Source organism: Gymnoscopelus braueri (assembly GCF_963280865.1).
Source record: "Gymnoscopelus braueri genome assembly, chromosome: 13".
Taxonomy (NCBI): Eukaryota; Metazoa; Chordata; class Actinopteri; order Myctophiformes; family Myctophidae; genus Gymnoscopelus; species Gymnoscopelus braueri.
This window is the reverse complement of record NC_137615.1, coordinates 46043220-46056720: the sequence shown is the minus strand read 5'-3', so window position 1 is coordinate 46056720 and position 13501 is coordinate 46043220. Positions and strand designations below refer to the sequence as shown.

The following is a 13501-nucleotide window of genomic DNA, read 5'->3' as shown; positions in this document are numbered from 1 at the left end:
GTATGACATACTTCATTCTGAAAATAGCCGATCTACAATCTCAAAACTTTTCAGATAGCAACGTGTTTCTGAGCTTGTAGATCGGCTGCTTTCACTGGTTCAATTTTATCTTCAACAGACAACCTCAGCCTAGACAAAGCTATAGCACTATAGGTAGTGTTGCAGCCTGTCAATCCGAAGATTGAGGGTTCGATTCCTGTTAATGGCAATAGGCTTAGATGTCCATTCAATCCGTTCTGCTTCCATCTCTCTCTCTCTTCAGTCTATTATGTTTCCATGTCTCTCTCTCTCTCTCTCTTCAATCTATTCCGTTTCCATGTCTCTCTCTCTCTTCAATCTATTCCGTTTCCATGTCTCTCTCGCTCTCTCTCTCTCTTCAATCTATTCCGTTTCCATGTCTCTCTCGCTCTCTCTCTCTCTTCAATCTATTCCGTTTCCAAGTCTCTCTCTCTCTCTCTCTTTCTCTTCAATCTATTCTGTTTCTCTCTCTCTCTCTTTCTCTTCAATCTATTCCGTTTCTCTCTCTCTCTCTCTTTCTCTTCAATCTATTCCGTTTCTCTCTCTCTCTCTCTTTCTCTTCAATCTATTCCGTTTCTCTCTCTCTCTCTCTTTCTCTTCAATCTATTCCGTTTCTCTCTCTCTCTCTCTCTCTCTCTCTCTCTCTTTCTCTTCAATCTATTCCGTTTCTCTCTCTTTCTCTTTCTCTTCAATCTATTCCGTTTCTCTCTCTTTCTCTCTCTGTTCAATCTATTCCGTCTCTCTCTTCAATCTATTCCGTCTCTCTCTTCAATCTATTCCGTCTCTCTCTCTCTCTTCAATCTATTCCGTCTCTCTCTCTCTCTTCAATCTATTCCGTCTCTCTCTCTCTCTCTCTCTCTCTCTCTCTCTCTCTCTCTCTCTCTCTCTCTCTCTCTCTCTCTCTCTCTCTCTCTCTCTTCCCTGGCCCCGCTTATCGCTGCTTGCAGCTATATTTACGGGGCCAGAGCTCAGCTCTGGACCTGTTTTATTATTCCCTGTATTCTGTTTCTTCTGCCACTTTTCGCAGTTCTGGGTGAACCGTGCTGTCGCTTTTTACGAAACTCGGCCATATGGTAGATGGTCATGAAAAACTATCAAGAAATAAATCTCACAATCTTTCGTCAAAAGGTGGCGCTATAGCACTCAATTGAAAATACCAACTTTGAACAGGTACAACTCATGCCCTGTTTGACCTAAAGCCATAAAACTTCAATACACACATGCGTCTACTCATGATGAACAACTTTAACCCTCTGACTTTTGACCTCTGACCTTTAGATCTCCCACCATTTTGAATTATATGAAAAACAGTTAAAACCTATCTCCTCCTGGGATTTTTGAGTAATCTGCACGAAACGTTTTACACATGAACTTTGGACCTATGCCGACAAACTGATGCAAAAGATTTTCCATAAGTGAAAAAATGAAGCTTTAATGAGCCAATGAATATTGCAGTTTTATGACAATTATTCATCTGCCCCTAACACATACATGCAGACTCACATTTCTTTGAAACTTTGCGTTAATGTTGAGGGTCATTCCAAATATTACTGAAACCAATCTTACTCCAATTGGTCAAAGGGGGGCGCTATAGCGATTTTTTTAAAGTGCAAACTTTAAACAGGCAAAAGTCATGCCTCGTTTGGCCGACAGCCATTAAACCTGCTTACACATGTGCCTTGACTCATGAGGAACACATGTATCACGTTGACCAGTAAGCTCCGCCCTTAGATTGTCCGCAATTTTGAGCAGTTTGAAAAACACTTAAACCCAGGATTTTTCAGCTATTTGCGTGAAACTGTATCATCTGTGTGATCTCCTTTTTCACAGGTTCTTGTCTGTTGCTCCAATGGCTTCTCCCTTAAACGTGTGCCTCACGACCGCAAGGTTGCCGGTTCAAGCCTCACTTCATATAGACTCATTTAAGTTGAAATGCAAAAAACATGATTGTGTCAATGAATACATGTGCAAACGGTAAAGATAACATGAAATGCTTATTTGAGAGTATGTTTTTTCAATGTATGACGTACTTCATTGTGAAAATAGCCGATCTACAATCTCACAACTTTTCAGATAGCAACGTTTTGTGAGCTTGTAGATCGGCTGCTTTCACTGGTTTCGGTTTCGAGGAGACATACAATTTCTCTATTGGTAAATGGTTTGTGAACGAGTGATCTTAGTGTTAGTGTTAGTGTGAATTCTTTTTTCACTGGTTCTGGTCTGTAAGAGTACTGTCAAAAATCCTGGTGGCGCTATAACAGGCCCATGTGAAACATTTTAGAGGTTCTGAATTGGCATCCAGGGAGTGTGCGTGCACAGTTTCACTGCGTTCAAGCCAACAGTGCCCGGAGATTAGCTGTACACAGACAGAATGACACACGGACTGACACACGGACGGACGGACGGACGGACAGACAGACAGACAGGGGGCAAAACATACTCTCGCCATGCCTTTCGGCCTGACGGAGACAATGATGCCATTCCTTTGTCCAAGCAGGTGTACATGTGGACGCTGTCAGACGATGCCAACAGAGAAGGAGAACAAGTGTTGTCGCATGATACTAGAGGTATGTACTGGTTCATGTAAAAGGTGACAATAAATTGTCACGGGTAGCTATCTGCATGATACATCTTTGTCCTAGAGATGATGCACTGAATGTATTGTATAAAATATTATAGAATAGGATTAAAATACGCTGTCTTCCCTAAATGTATGAAGTTGAGTACAAAATTGGAACAGCTACAAGATCCTCCAGGATGCTTTTCCCTACACCCTGGGTTTGAGTCGGTTTGCCTCAACCCATTTGCATTAGAAAATGCCTTCAAAGTGTACAAGGCATTCAAAGGACCCCTTGATGATGGCACGGGAGGATGGCAAGGAGGGAAAGAGTAAGAATCACACATAATATGTTGTCAATCTCAGTCAAAGTGTCTACATACATTTACATGTATATGTTTTGCTAGATAAACCTTCTATTGATGTCTATGGGGGAAGTAGGTGTCATAGCAACAGCAGTGAGAAAAAAAAAGAAACTGACACCTACTGCCCATGCAGAGGGTCATCATAAATGAATATGTAAAAGTGGTTTGCTATCTAACAGGCAACTGTTTTCTCCAGGCGCTGCTGGTGGCTGGCATACAGAAGCTTCAACAGCTGGATATACGGGTATTTGTCAACAGGACACCCTGAGGTCATCCCTTCATGTGTGACCTGCCGGGTCAAGGATGCATACTCAGATGACGATGGAGCGTATGGGGGATTCAGACCCAACTTCGAGGAGTTCGAGGCGGCAGTAGAATAAGAAGAGTTAGTGTCAAAGTGCCCTTGAGCAAGACCCTGAACTAGAGGGTAGCATGGGTCCAAAAAATTGGACCTGAACCGAAACGGATCCGAGGATATTTGAACCGAACCGAACGGACCCTAGAAAGAAATCAAATTTACTGGACCCTGCCCGAAACGGCACCGAGAATGATTGGATCCGGTCCGAAACGGAGCTGATTAAAATTGGACCCGATCTTAAATGGACCCGGGGAAAATGGAGCCGATCCGGGTGGGTCTTTAGACCCGAACCGTGTCCGATGCTATATTATGCTTATTTTCTCCATAACATCGAGACTGGTCGTCTCAGCGAGTCAGCGCCACCCTCCCCCGCCTCTCCGAGGCGAGCTACAGCGGAGGGTTGCGTCATGCAGAAGTTGAACAGCTACGTTTTCACAGACCTTCATATCCCCCCAGCTCAACCTATAAATTAACATAGGAATGAGCCTAGATGCATATCAATTGTCCATTGTGTGACCTGTCCTGTTGTAGGTGTTAAAAATGAAATGAATAAAGTGGGCATGAGCAGGCATGCAATGCTCATTTGGTATGTTCTTGCACTCTATTTCAATGACGTGACGCGCACGTCGCTTAACACCTACACTGCAAGTCACACAATGGACAATTGATATGCATCTAGGCTTATTCCTATGTTAATTCATTGGTGTGAGTCGGGAGCCTTTGAAAACTTTGTTGAGGTGCGAATTTAAAGTAGTTTTAAATCTATGCGTGTGCCTGCGTGTGCTCCTGGTCAAATAGGTTCCGGCACGGCGTGCAAGGCCGTCCAGTGAGCATTGCACCCCTGGGCATGAGTGAACTGCTGCGCAACGAATACCAAAACTATGAAAACGCCCGCTCGCCCCAAAACACAGTCGCCCCGGGGAAAATCCGGCTTCATTCGCCTGTTATTCCTAAACATATCAGTAAACTATGCATAAACCTAACCTTATTCCTAATCTTAACCTCAGTAAAACTATGCCTAATCCTAAACCTATTTCTACCCTTATCCTCAGTAAAACAAATACAAGAATACAAGAACCGCTGGTCCGCCTGAAAAATGGGGGCGAGGGTGTTTTGGGGCGAGCTGCGCCAGACTGCGCGACACCGTCGCCCAACTTTCACCACTTTATCCATTGCATACAGACAGTCACTGTGCTTGCATAATATCCACGACCCACACGTGTTCGGGTCCCTTTATCGACAATTGGGTCCGGCTTGGTTCAGATTCTATCAGTGACACCTCGGAAAATCCTGGTTGTGTTTATCAACACCGAGCGAACACCCTACTCAGCGCTGATTAGGAGGAGACACAGCTGTGTCTCTCAGCTGTGTTGTGGCGTATAAAAAATAGCAGACATACAAGCTCACAAAGCGGCGCTTTGCGACGTGCTGTGAACTTGTAGCTCTGATAGTTTCAACGCGTGACACCGTCGTACAACGAATAGGCTAATCTATAACTGCAGCGCACAGCAGAGCAGGCTGTCGGAATTAAACCACACAGTCAGATCATGATAAAAACTTTAAATGATTATGATTTTAATGGTTGTAGCCAACTACTTTATCCAAATAATAATATTAATAATAGGCTTAAATGATAAAATAGCCTAATAACAGCATTTTCCCAACCGGCCACGGTGGCCGGTGGTGTTTATAATTACCGGCCAATTAAACATTTTACCGGTCAATGGCTAACGGAATCCCTGATATATATATAGGCTATATATAGTTTTTTTTTTTTAAAGCTTGGGTCCTCACGGGTCCATACGGGTCTATCCATTTCAAATGGATCCGACCAAGCCCCGGGGGAATTGGAACCGATCCGACCCTGCCCGACGGACAAGTCAATATTTTTGGACCCGAAAATGTTCGGTTCTCGGTTCGGGTCTCGGGTATTCGGTTCCTGGTGGACCCATGCTACCCTCTACCCTGAACCCCTAATTGCTCCCGATGAGCAGGTTGGTGCCTTGCATGGTTTCCTCCGCCATCGGTGTATGAATGTGTGATTGAATGGGTGAATGTAATACACAATCTATGTAAAGCGCTTTGGATAAAAGCGCTATATAAATGCACCATTTACCATTTACTTCGACTGAACGTTGGCATCACTCCTGTCGAGGTAACAGTGTCCTGGTCTGGCCGATCATATCTGGCATTCAGGGGGGGGTGGGATGCGCAGCTCAAGCAGCTTGGACGTAATTGTTCTTGGGTCTTTCAGCACCTCATCAAAAAGGACATCCATCAGGTTTTGGACATAATCTGCAAACATATACACCTGTTTACTTACAGTATTTACACTTATAGCCTATTCCCTCTGAAATTGTTCTTATAAATACATATTTGAACTGACTTGCTAAACGTTGGTTCTTCTTTGTTGTTAGAATTTTCCCTTCTTATATTTAGGGTGCTAGATCTGGTATGTAGGTGCACCGTTCCTTTGTGAGAGGAAGTAATGTATTATAATTTCTTGATAGTTTTTCATGATCATCTACCATATGGCCGAGTTTCGCAAAAAGCGTATGCACGGTTAAGCCAGAACTGCGAAAAGTGGCAGAAGAAGAAGGAGAAGAATCGGAAGAATAATGCCAATATCAAAACGGAGCCCTGCTGGCAGCCTGGCCCCGTAACAAATCAAATGCAGTGGGCCATGCGGCTGCATGGTGGCTGGGGGATTGCCAAAGAAATTCCCTCATGATATGGGGTTTGAGAACCCCTGCTCTATGGGAACGAAGGCTTATCCTCTCTGTCTGAGAGGCGTGATAAGCACAGAGGTATCTATTTATTTTTAAAGCCATCTCAGACTACTTTTTTTCGCCGTTAAAGTCTAGTTTTGGACCGCTACAGAGGTGCGCAGTCTCAAGCGAACTTGAGCTAGAGAGGCACCACTTGCCGTGCCGAACGTTGCAAAGTTTGCTTAAGCCTACTCAGCCCTGTCCGAGTTATGTACCGATAGGCACAGAATCGTAAATCATTTTGTGGGCTGAGCGTTTGCCCCAACTCGCCAGGCTCTCCCGGCCCCTGCCCCCCCGCTACTGAGACCGGGGGTAGAAAGGCAGGTTGTGTCCCTACCAGACCCTCTCGAGTGACTTCCTGACGCTCACTGATGCTCAAATGATGCTCAGACAGAGCTAGGCAAGGCAGCATTCTCTGTCAGTGCTCCATCTGCTTGGAATGTGCTCCAAAAGTCCTTAAAAATCTTTATTTCGGTCAATTGAGGGTAATGGTTTCCAACAACACTTTTGTTCAAGATTGTAACTGCTTTATAATTTTTTTGTTTTAGTTCTTTGAGTATTTTAGTTTTTTTTGTTTCTTTTGTTTCATGTATTTTAATATAGCTGTATATGAATGTCTATTCCTATTGATTATTGTGTTCTGTATCTCGGCTACATTGAAAATGAGGGTTATGATGATGATGATGCATTTTTCAATTACATGTATTACGAGTTAATATATATTTTATACTGTGTTGACTAATTGAATACATACTTATAAATAAATACTTTTTTTTTAGCCCAAGTTTATTACTGAACTTCCATGCTGTTTACATTTTTGTCTAATAAAGTATTCAATCAATCGATACATTTTTAAAAGAGCATGGTAATTTTCTGGTATTTCATCCCGTATAAAGAATTACTCACAGTTCCTGAGTAGTTTTCTGGGTTCATATTAGCCAAGAACAGTTGAGATATTCTCTCCTAAATTAAGTGCATATATCTTAGCCAGGACTAAGACTATGTGTAGCTTGTAGTTTCCTAGACTAAATTTCTATTCTATCTATTTACAGGCTTAAATTAAATTAATTTAAAACATTGTTGAAACTTTGTGTTGAGAACAGGTACATTTATGAAACTTTACTGTATTATCAAGCAGCTCAGCCTCCAGGTACAATTACAAATCACACATCTGTTCAAGAGCTGGATGACTGAAACTACTTACATATGAACATAGCTATTCATTCCAAAAAGTTGTATACAAAGTGACTGTAAAATCATGAAAAGAATGCTGCCATTTGTTTCAAAAAGCTTTACACCAAGCTACCCGTGCCTGTATGTACATGTTACTGGATGGAATTATTAATGTGTGTCTTTCATTCTCAACCTGTGGTATGTGTATGATGAAATTGACTGCAGTTGTGTGATGTGGTGCTTCTGTAGCCTATTGGTGACTCAATTCAGATCTAGCCAATGACGGTATCGGTGTGCTTTTAAAATCAGGAAGTGTTTAGTTCAGAGAGGTTGGATTGTGACCAGAGTGAGTAGATGCTGATCCAGTGTTACCAGTCATGTGTTGGAGACTGGGGCTAAAAACAACAGACAAATTGTGCAATGTAATAATTTGTAACCCTTCAGATCACGCTCTCTGTGCGTCCGCTGTATTGGTGAAATTAAGAGCAGACAAGACTTAAAATTAAGTGTATTTATTAATTAAGCAGCAAGTTAAAATAATTACAGATTGAATATAGAAATGTACTTAACAGAGATCTCTGGGCTCCCACTAACTGTCCTTATCAGCAACAAGTTGCCTCGAGTTCAGTGCATGAAGTCTGAGCTCCCTACCATCTCCCTGGAGCCTATCTATATAATATACATATTATAATAAAAAGTTATCAATAGGAGTCGCTGTTGGTCCACCATATGCAGATCCATGGGATGTGTGGCGTGACCTTGCTTCTCAGGGGTCCAGTCCAGAACACCTGTGGAATGTACATCCTCCCTAACTGTCTTATGTAGGGGTGCAGATAACAGTTTATGCATCTACTGTCTCAATGCGTCGGCCAGGGCTGTGAGTGAGTTTCTGTTATACTGGGAAATAGCATACTAAGTTTCGCTATGCAAGCAGATATGCAGTTTTCTAAAGTTCATGTCAGACAGTGGACAAGTACATACATTATGCAAATTCTCACCCATGACCCGCCAGTCTCATTCTTACGTGAGTTCTCACGGTCACTGCCACTTAAAACGTACTTATCTGTTGACATGATCTTCATCCAACTTATACATGCATATAAACATATTTAGCACAATAAATCTAATTCTAAGAATATCATTCTAACAGAGCTATAATTTCCTTCCACTTTAATGATTTCATAGTAATGTATTTTCTTTGGGTGTATATGAACAGCAATGAAACAATAGTATTTAGAACACACATATACTCTTCGTCTAATACTAACTGCTAATAACTAAAGCTTTAAAGGATATAAATTGCCATCACATGGTATGTTTTAGTGTATTGTTTTAATTTATAAATAACATTGATGTAGTTGAAAATGTAATATTATGTACTCTATTCTGCAATTGTGCACTTCGCTCTGCTTGCTCCTATAGGTAAGATTGTTTGTTTTTAATCATATGCAAATAATATCAGAATTTATTTAAAAAGAAAATATATTATTTGGTAATGTTTAAGCCACTGATTAAGATTATTGGTCCTCTCTTCTTGGATGTCATGTCTACAGACTTGGTCATTCTGTTTGCAGTGCAGTGATACTACTTAGTAGTGATGTGTGGGTCAGGTTATTGACTGGGATACCAGTCTGACAATCAGACGTCATGAGATTGACGTCACTGGGCAGAATGTTTTTGTTTTTTTCACACAGAACCAGGAGATAACGCGATCCAAATATTTACTGCTCCATTCACTTCCTGGTTAAGGTATTAGGGAAATATTCGGAATCTCGGCTCCTGTGTTTTACTATGTATTTTTGAGCGAAACATGCTATTTTCAACTGGGTATAACATGCGAACGGGAATTGTGATGACTTTTTTTTTTTTTTTTCACGGAAGCACAGTGAAACCCTCCGTGATTAGCAACCATCATGGGATCGATCATACTGGAGATAAATATTCTGTGACGTTAAGAATGTGCTAAATTGAGAATTAAACATATGTTTCTTTTTAAAACATTTCATATACCTTTCGGCGTAACCACGGTCTGGGCATATGGCTCGGTCAGTAGAAGCATAGATATGTCACAGTACGTTTGGAGAACCAGTACGATTGAAGACAGAGCGCTCGTTTTTAGGCACGGGGCTCCTTCGGGGCGAGGCGGGGCTTTTCGAGACAGGGTTTATTAGCGAGGCTCGCGAGGAGGAGAAGGAGGACGCGGCACTGCGAGGCGGGGGTTTATTACGCGAGGCTCGCGAGGAAGAGGAGCCTCCTCCTCCTCCTCCTCCTCGCGTAATAAACCGTCCCGTCCTCTCCTTCTCTCCTTCTCCTCCTCCTCCGAGGAGGAGAAGGAGAGCGCGGAGAGGCGGGGCTTTGATGCGCCGACAAGGACCTGTCTTTTGTTGTTCCCCCCCACATAGCAACCAGGAAGCTACGCTAGGGGAACCATAATATCTATGAGGGGAACGCTGAACACGCGTTCACACGCACACGCTTGTCCATGACGGAAGCGCGCCGACTTAGTGGAGCTTGAGGCCGAGGAAGCGCGCCCTCGCGCCTCCAGGCGCGAGTGCCCGCTCTGACCGGCCGATGCTCCACTAGTCGACTCAGCGCGTTTGAGTTGTAAACCGATAGGGACAGAATAGTTCTTTTCATGGATCACTGTGTGTGTGTGTGTGTGTGTGTGTGTGTGTGTGTGTGTCAGGGAGAAAGTAAAACAAAAGCCAGAACACAATAAAAGTATCTAAACAGTCCTGCTTTCAATAAACCAAAAAAAGCATGAGCGCGTGTGTGTGCGCGTGTGTGTGTGTGTGTGTGTGTGTGTGTGTGTGTGTGTGTGTGTGTGTGTGTGTGACTGTGTGTGTGACTGTGTGTGTGTGTGTGTGTGTGTGGCCATATATGTTTGTGCACAAGCCTGGCTTGTGGCTCCCTCTAGTGCTGGGTGGGTGGTAAAAACGAGCGCGCTTTCTTCAATCGTACTGGTTCTCCAATCATACTGTAACAGATATACTCCCCACCATACTCTGCTCGAAGGTCGTGTTGGAGCGCTGACATGGCAGAAGGTGCAGAGTGACCAATCTCAAAGAATTTGGTTAACTTCTCAGTGGCTTCGCTTCCCACGTCTCTGTATTTCAGAGCTGCAGCCGATTGTACATTGTGGTTGTGGACGTTCTGTGATGATACGATAGTCATATCCAGGGTGAAGCCAGCTTTATGAAATACAAATGGAAGCCATATTGAAGCTAACTTGTGTTATGATAAGTAACATAAGCAATCAAACAAAAGAGTAATATTGTAAGTTGAATAATCACGGCAGTGTTATGACTGACCTGTAAGACAGGATACGCAGAAAGATCACCAGAGTTCTCATCACCACAACTTGTTGCACGCTCTGACATGCTGTGAAGAGAAAGAGACAATGTATGCTTTTTAATACAGTTATACATAGTATACAGGCCCGGATACATAAATTATTAATTGGGGGGGCATTAATAAATGCTGGGGGGGGCGGCTTCCTCGGCGCCGTGCGAAGCGGAGAGAGAGAGAGAGAGAGAGAGAGAGAGAGAGAGAGAGAGAGAGACATGAAGCGGCAGTTTTTCCTACTTTGCTTCTTTTGGGCTTGTTTTCCTAGGCTTCTTTCTCTCGCAATATCTGGCAACACTGCCCATGGAAAATCAGGGCAGAGGATTATTTGAATTGTGCAATGATACATGATGGAATATGATTAAGGATTATTTTGATTATGGTAAGCTCACATTTCATATCATGACATAAATGTAACTTTCACAAGCCCCCCCCCGCAATATTTCATCATCATAACTAATTATGATTATGGATACTTGATCAAAAGAACTTAAGGGTGAAGGACTTTTTGGGAAAAAGATTTTCTCAAAGCAGATCCGGACCAGATCCATACGATGGAGGGCAAAGAGGAGACCGCCACAGAAGCAAGCTAATGCAGAATCAACTTCTGATGATCCTCTTCAACAAGGTCGACACGATTAGGACCTCGCAGACCGATCTACTCTGTCTGTGATGACAAGGAGGAAACCACAAGCTTCAAGTGCCAGAGGGAAGGAGCAGAGCATGCGTTTTCCACAGCAGAGCGTGCATGGTCACCAGCCATGAGAGAAGCACCAACAGTGTCGCCACTGTCACCATGCAGCAGCGGAGGTGACGAAATCGACACCATGCAAAACACCAAGAGACTTTGCCACAGCAGGAGGACCAAGCCACAGAGAGACATGCTGCACGAGAGAGCCACTGAACACTGAAACCACTAGCCAAGTGGAGATCGCTGTCAGAGACATAACCAAATGGACCCGTACGCGAAGTGAAGATGGAGGAAAGAGCCATGAAGACTGGAAAACTATATTCGATATCTAACTGAAAATATTTGTTCGTACGGCCTAATCTCTGGCATATCAACGTCTAGAAGGGTGAGATACAAGTAATCGGTGAAATGCCGTCCGTGGAATAACGGTAAATAATCTGTATTTCTGTACAAAGTCAGTGAAATGCCGTCCGTAGTCAATCGGTAAATCATCTGTGCATAATTGTACAAAATCCGTGGAAGGCGGAGAGTGAATCAATCCGTGAAAGACGGTACGAATTGGTAAATGAAACCGTATGGGGCCCTCAGCCTTGAGAAACAGAGATTTAAGGTACAAACAGAAACATGGAGTCGTTTAAATGTCTATTGATTTGTCATTCTAAATCTCCTGTCGTATGTACATGAATATGATTATTCATTTACAAAAGCAAAAACTCTGGAATGTAATGGATGTTAGAATGCCAACCTGTGTATATATATTGTGTACTGGTCACCAGGTTATCTCATTGAAGCAAGGTTTCACATAAATGTGCTAATTCCAACTCAGCTACAGCTGTCAATCTAACAGCTGACCTGTTTCCTCCAGTGCTATTCTCACTGTGTCAGCTATGTGTATTTGTGTAACTGTGTATTTGTCGCTCTTATCTTTAGCCCATACCTTATATGACCATTTAGAATAGCATCTTCGGTACAATGTGGAGTATAAAGAACTGTGTTAGATGAGGTTGAGTGAGGAGGCTTGTGCCCCGAGGGGCTGCAGGAGGGGCTGCTGGAGCAGGCCTGGAGGCCTGCTTCTCATGATCTGTTTGCTCTGCTGAAATCTTCCGAATAAATGATCTAAAACTTCACCCGAATGGAATATTATCATTATCAATATTTCTATTACAGCCCATGCCTAGATCCGGCCCTGATAGTATACCTAAATGTACGCCCAAAATGACTGGCCATGTGCCGAAATTCGAAATGTCAGGCCTTTCTTTGTGGCAAAAAAGGAGCATTTTTTTCCGGTGTGACAGAGAAAAGGTCTTTAGCAGTGAATATTAGTATTGTATTGTGAGCCACGCCGTTTCTAGAGGCTTCGGATTACACATTGATAATGACAGGATCAGTTTACAGCATCTGTGTGCAGCTATAAATATATATATATAATGTGTATATAAGTTCTTTCTTTGATTGTATTCATTTAATTGAATATCCTGCAATGTATTAATTCAATGTGTTAGTTAGTAAGTTTCCACTCCTCTGTCTCCTCCCTTCTCCTCCCTTTCCAAATAAAGTGCTTGGGCAGAGGGGAAGTGCGCCATTGTGATTTTGGACCCTGTGAAGGAAGATACAGTGGTGGTCACAATCCTCGTCGAGTAAAATAGATCTTCTGTGTCACGTGTATTTCTTCATCTCTGTGTGATTAACAGCAAGGGGGTTTAAGATTTACGATCATAAACCTATCATTTCACTGGTCCTTCGTGTCGGATCTCTACGTCGTTTTTGGGAGAGGAGGGAAGGACAACACCGCCAGTCTGTCGACAGCCACAGATCCATTAGACGGCCCTGTGAAGCCCTGGGTTCACGCACCAGGCCGGTGTTTCAAAGCAAGTCCGGAATCTTCTCTTCGACGAACGACTGCCGAGATCTGAACGTGATCACACACCTATAAGAAACACGTAAGTGGTCCTTGTGTGGACATATTGTTGTTATTACTAAGGTGTAATATTGACAAGTGTGTGTGAAATTGTGGATATTTCTTTAAGGTGTAAAGTTACATTCGCTGGAGTTGTGTTGTAGTGGCGAGTGGCATATTATAATCTGAAATTGTATACTGAGAAGAGAGTTGAGTGTGTGTTTGTCACGGTGGTTGAAAGCCAGTGGGTCTGACAGCCCCCTCCGGGGAAATCTAGTCGTGTAAACTGCTTTGTCTATATTTATTCTATATATCTAGTATAACCCCGA

At 42.9% G+C, this 13501-nt stretch overlaps 1 long non-coding RNA gene across 1 annotated transcript; it reads left to right on the top strand.

Annotated features, from left to right (window-relative positions):
• The first annotated feature begins 2301 nt into the window (after positions 1-2301).
• LOC308098849 lies at positions 2302-6916 on the top strand. The gene is made up of 3 exons (XR_013934316.1): positions 2302-2585; positions 2738-2907; positions 3137-6916. It is a non-coding gene; the product is annotated as an uncharacterized lncRNA (long non-coding RNA).
• The last annotated feature ends 6585 nt before the right edge of the window (positions 6917-13501 follow it).